Source organism: Strix uralensis, chromosome 3 (assembly GCF_047716275.1).
Source record: "Strix uralensis isolate ZFMK-TIS-50842 chromosome 3, bStrUra1, whole genome shotgun sequence".
Taxonomy (NCBI): domain Eukaryota; kingdom Metazoa; phylum Chordata; class Aves; order Strigiformes; family Strigidae; genus Strix; species Strix uralensis.
Genome location: NC_133974.1, coordinates 98,172,955 through 98,178,954, shown reverse-complemented (window position 1 = coordinate 98,178,954; position 6,000 = coordinate 98,172,955). Strand labels below are relative to the sequence as shown.

Below are 6,000 nucleotides of genomic sequence, written 5' to 3'. Positions count from 1 at the left end.
CTGCAAGCTGCTTTCTAGCCAGTTGTCCCCCAGCACATATGGGCACCAGGGGCTGTTGCTCCCCTGGTGCAGGACTTTGCATTTCCCCTTGTGAACTGTTAGACTAACTAGATCCTGGCTATCCTAGCTCTATATTTATTTTGTCTGTTGTTACTATTTGTTGGCTCATTCTTTCTCGCACCGTTTACGTAGAACTGCCAAGTGGCAATTTAGCTGCATCTGTGCTGGGTGCACATGAATCCTTCATGAGTGCTACCCTGTTCTAGAAATGTAAATTCACACATTGGCCTCATCAGTATCATTCTGAATGCAACTAACATCAATTATGTATGTTTCATTATATTTTTCATCCTCTTCCGAGGTGCAGAATTGCTTATACAGTGTATTATTTCATCTTTGGGGGTTTTTGCTGGTAATGTATATGCTAGGCTGTGATCTGTATGCAGAAGTATTCCAAAGCTGCCTCTTCTCCAAGCTGAATGAGGCCTGTTACCTCAGCCTCTCCTCACAGTGTAAGTGCTGTAGCTTCCCCTGGACAACTTGGTGGCCTCCACTGAACTTGCTACAGTTTGTTGAGGTTTTTCTTGCACTTGGGAATCAAAAACTGGACACACTGTTCTACTGGCTATGCTCCTGGTGGTACAATCCAGGATGCTCTTTGCCCTCCCTTGCTGCAAGGACACACTGCTGGCTCATGGTCAACTTGCTGTCCACCAAGACCCCATGCCCTTTCCTGCAAAGCTGCTCCCCAGCCCACCAGTCCGCAGCCTGTACTGTTGCAAAGGGCTCTTCCTTCCCAAGCGCTGGACTTGCTGAATTTCATAGACTTCCTGTCAGGCCATTCCTCCGACCAGTCTAGACCCCCTTCAATGGCAGCTCTGTCCTCCAGCATTTCCACTGTCACACTTTGGCATCACCTGCAAACTTTATGAGCATGCACTCCGTCTCCTCTTCAAAAGTCACTGAGAAGGATGTCAGACAGAACTGACGCCTGTGGTACTCTGCTTGCTACTGGCTTCCAATAGAGTAAAACCCATGGACCCCTACCTTCTGGGCCTGATGAAAACCCTCATTTTTTTCCCATCTAACTGTCCACCTTCTGTACTGTAATGTCCCAGTTTGTCTGCTAGATGCTGAAAGATGAGATGTGCCCTGTTACTTGGAATACCAAGTTGTGTTTTTGTACGGGTGCAGCAATGAGTGATTCCTTTGACACGATCCAATGTACTTCATCTGTACTTTAGCCAAGCAATTAATTTACTCCCCATTATACGGAGGAAGAGAAAGGAGAGGAAGCTGTTTTGAACGGGGTATTACTCCCTTCCAACGTTACCCACGTGTCTTCAAGAGTCTCAATTTGTAAGCATTTAGTAGTCCCTTCTGCTTACAAGGAACCGTTTGACTTCCTCAAATACAGTGCTAGGGCAGCTGGAGGCGTTACCTAAACGAGCCGCTGCCCCAGCAACTCTGTCACCCACGGAGCCACCTCTTTAAAAAGGAAAAACATGCACCTCGTTGGGCAGCTGCTCTCAACACTTCCTCAAAGCTCCCAAGGGCGAGCGGAGCCACCGGGGCCTGCGCCGCCGCCGGACCCGGGCGGCCGGACCCGGGCAGCCGGACCCGGGCAGCCCCCAGCTCGCTCGGGGGGGCCCGCGCTGGCGGCGATGTCGGAGGCCGCGCGACGCGCTGCCCGGCTGGGGCCGACCCCGCCCGGGTGCGGGGGGTCTGGTCCGCACGGCCAGGGCGGCCGGACACGTCTTAACCGCCGCCCGCGGGGAGCCCCTCGGCCTCCGCTCCGGGGACAAGCACCTGGGCGGCTCCCGCCGGCCGGCCCCTGGCTGCTACCGCCGTTCCGATTCTGACGCCGAGTGTCACGGGTGAATCACGGCACGGCACGGCACGGCACGGCACGGCACGGCACGGCACGGCACGGCACGGCACGGCACGGCACGGCACGGCACGGCACGGCGGAGGGGGGCCGAGGGGGGCCGAGCTGAGCCCCCTGCCCCCGGCAGCCGGCGGTCGCCCCGCCCCCGCCGCTTCCTCCCGTCGGCCCCCTCCACGTGACCCAGCCCCTCCCCGCGCCCCTCGCCCGAACCCAAAATGGCCGCCGGCCAGCCCCTTCCCAGATTGGGCATCGTGCCCGACTCCAAGATGGTCGTCAATGGAGGCCAGCCGGAGACATCCTAGCGGGTCAGCCCGAACGCTGCGGCCCGGTAGGCTGGGCGACGCCCCGCCTCGGCCAGCCTGCCGCTCCCATTGGCGCCGCAGAGGGCCAGGCCCACTGTCATTGGCTAGCCAGGTGTCGCTCCCGCTCTCTCCGCTCCGGGGCCCGGGGAACTATTTTCCATTCGGCGGAGGGGGGCCGGGGAGGGGGCTCCGCTGGATCGCTCCGTCCGCGCCGAGCGGCAGGCGGCGGGCCCGGGCGGGGCGGCGAAGGATGCTGCGGCCGGTGGGGCCGCCGGGACGGCGCTGAGGCGTCGCTGTCCCGACCGCGGCGCAGCGGTAGGTGCCTCCCGGTCGGGGCTCGGCGGACGGGACCTGCGCCGCTCGCCCCCCGGCGGCGAGAGGCGGCCGCTCCCCGCCGCGGCCCCGGCCCCGCTGCTGCCCGCCGAGGCCGCGGCTCCGTGAGGGAGGCGGGGAGCGGCAGCGGGCAGCCAGCGCCCGAGGGAGCCGGGGGAAGGGACGGGGCCGGGCGAGCGGGAGGGCTGGGCTGCGGACTGTCGCCGCGGGGCTCGGCCGGGCCGGGCGCGGCGGGGTGCCGCGGGGGAGAAGGCCGCCCTGGGGCGGAGAGTGGGGGGGACGCGGGACGACAGCGGGGTGGGGGGGGGAGGGCAGCTCCGCTCGGTGCCGGCCACCCTCCTGCCTCCTGAGGGAGGCGGGTGGAGCCGGGGCTGGTGTTTGCGGCGAAGCCCGGGGGGCTGGGGCTTAAACCTGCCCCGGCCCGAATCCGGTGGCGGCACCCCAAGGCAGTCGGTCGGGGGTGCCCCGTGTCGGGGAGGCAGCGCCGGGCTGCTGCTCCTCTCGGGCTTCCAGCTGGATTTGGAAGCTGGTGCAGGAGCAGGGGGCTTTGGTCGGCGGTCTCCTGTGGTTGTGTTTGCACGCGGGTTTGTCCGTATGGAAATCACCCTTACAAAATTGCCGTTCAGGAGTCTTCAGGGCACACAACCTACTGTTAACCCCTTCTGTGGAGGATGATAGGTAAAACATCAGCTGTTTCCTTCACGAGCGCTCATAAAAGTTTGGAAGTCGTCTTTATATGCATCCAACTCAAAGTTATGAATGGTTTCTTGGAATCGTAGAAGCAGTAAATCATGTTATTTCTGCTGTTGTTAACTTTGTAATTCAGTACTTGCATTGAATCACAATAGCTTAATCTCGTGGAATACATTTATGTCTCCGATATGTTTCTTTCATCAGGTTTGTGTGACATCTGATCATGTATTCTTATGAACACAGCATGTGCGATAGTTACACTTCTATTCTCTGAATACTCACAGAATGCTTCTGTCGTTCTGTTTTTTTCTTTCCTCCTGTCTCCTCTAAAGCTTGTTGAAGTTTTCCGCAACGTTTCTGTGATTATAAACTATAAATCATCATCATGGGGTACCATATCCCATCATGTGAGGTGTGATCCCTGACCATGCCACACAAACCCTCTTACAACAAATACAGTGCTTTCCCACTGAAGCTGATTCTGGTGTGGTTTGTGAGTTTGGTAAAGGTATGACTTTTCTCACATAAATTGCAACAACTTCAGGAGTGCTTTGTTGGTGCAGTATACTCCTATAACAAGAAAATATTTTGGGGATAGATGTGGCCCAAGTGAACTATTTGCAGGGAGATGGTATGAATGGAAAGTCCTCCTAAAGCTTGCATTTATATAACCTTATTTAAAAATAAATATATTCCATAAATTTGCATGGAAGTTGACTGGTTATTGTTTTAAATTGATCTGCCTCCTTCAGAAGGCAGGTGAACTAAGTATGTGCATTGGATAGCAAGATGAGAGTAAAAATCTTGAGAGGTTTTTTCCTGGCTTTAAAATATGATGCAGAAGACTAAACTGCATTTTCATGCCTATCTAAATGCTTCAAATACAGTTGAGTGTTCTGTTTTCTTGAGTTTTTACTTCATCTTAACATCTCTGTGTAATTATTTTTTGAACTTAAAATTCCCTTAGAGATGAGCTTCAGGGCACTTTTTTTTTTTCCCTTCTGTGTGAATGGCAAAAAAGACCCTTCTGTGGTTGCAAGTACCACAGTAAATATTTTTTAAAGTGTGTTATCATTTAAAACATAGCTTTAGAGTAGTTTCACTGTAATAATTTTGTTAATATCATATGAGTTAGGACCCAATACTGGAAGGAGATTGTTCAGTTGCTGGATCCTTTAGTGTGAACTTTGTTACAAAATCAGTGTCTTAAAAGCACTTCTGGAAAGGTACATTATTTTTATTGCAGGATTATACAATGGGGGTGTAATTCCTAATTTCCTTTCATGTAAACCTGGTTAACTTCAGTTTAGGGATATTACTCCAAGATACAGTACTCTTACAAAAAAGACTTTTTAGTCCCATTCCACCCCACAGAGTGTATCTGTGCAACATGGAGACTGTAATTTATGGGCACTAGAAGTTTTGAGTCCAGCGAATTATTGAGGAGCATGGAATGTCCTTTCATAAGTCTATTTCAGGAAGGGAAGTTGGGGTTGTGTCACTAGGTAATGACCACGGGGTATATCATAGCCCCCAAATGCCCTTTGCCTTACTTAGATCTCACAACTTTTCTTCTGAGTTCAAATATCTCATGGGCCACTGTGCACAGAGATGACATTAGGACAATTTTGTAGTTAAATTGTTACATCCATAGAAATCTTGAGGTGTGGTTCACAGACCTCAGGATCTCATGTCATGAAGGTTTGTGCCATTAAAGGCTTCCTGTTGAAGATGTCATGCAGCCTCAGCCTGAACATAACCCTTGCTATCTTGAATATTCCCAGTTGATGAGGTTGCTACAGTGTGACATATTGAAAGAAGGCAAGTTTCCATGTTAACAACCTCCTAATTCATTCAGTTGTCAATCTGTAATGTCAATATTCAAGTGGGCCTGGCATCAAGGCAATAGCCTTAGCAGTAGGGTCTCTGTCAGAACAGATTTAATTCTGTCCTTTTGTGGGCTTTGTACATTAATAGCTATGGCAGAGTGTATTTGCTATACTTTTAGGGTGCATTCTTTGTCAGTCCAAAGCAAACTAGAAAAAAAAGAGAAAACAAAAATTTTGAGACCTGATGGACTGAGCCACTGAAATCTGTTCTGATTTTCCAGTTGGTCTAAATGTCTTGCATCTACTCTGGTTTCAGAGTTGCATTAGTAATACAACCAACTAGTGAGTTGGGACAGCTGGGTAGCATGCAGTAGCTTGACATGACTTCATATGTATGAGAGCATTGGAATAATGGCTGGGTTTGTCCTTGGAGGAATATCTAGGATTTCTCTTCTATTGCTCTTTTAATGATGGCAGGTACATCTAAGAAAGAGAGAGCAGATGGAAGGGATTAGAAATCAACTGTGCTCTGCTAGAAAGGTTTCTTTAATCTTCTTTGAAACATGTGAAACCTGTCACTCTGCGGCAAGGTTCTGGAGAGATGACTGTTCATTGAATTTGTGGCAATTCACGTGTGTGCCTGATGGACTAATAACCCAAGATACTATAACATGCGTTTTTATGGGCACATTTGTTATGTTTAAAGTCAAGTCAGAGATATATTTTAGTCTAATCAAAGGATAGTGATGATTGCTGTTAATAGTTGTTAATCACCTTGTGCCGTGATAGCCCATTGCTAAATAGATACTTTTGGTAGATACTTCATGGGATTCAGGTGACTCCATGTAACTCTCATACAGCAAGCTTATCTATTCTTAAGATTTAGTGAAAGTGGTGATGTTTCATTTACTGCTACAAATAGTGGGGAAAAAAAAAGTAAAATCTAAACAGCATG

General features: G+C 50.8%; 1 protein-coding gene across 2 annotated transcripts in view; it reads left to right on the top strand.

Annotated features, from left to right (window-relative positions):
* The first annotated feature begins 2,369 nt into the window (after nt 1-2,369).
* Nucleotides 2,370-6,000, top strand: part of SOCS5 (suppressor of cytokine signaling 5) — a 36,241-nt gene continuing 32,610 nt past the window's right edge. Inside the window, exon 1 of one of the 2 annotated variants that reach the window (XM_074863538.1) lies at nt 2,370-2,505. The gene's annotated coding sequence lies outside the window, so the exon portion shown is untranslated. The remainder of the gene's footprint in view (nt 2,506-6,000) is intronic. The other variant, XM_074863540.1, reaches the window with a different exon arrangement.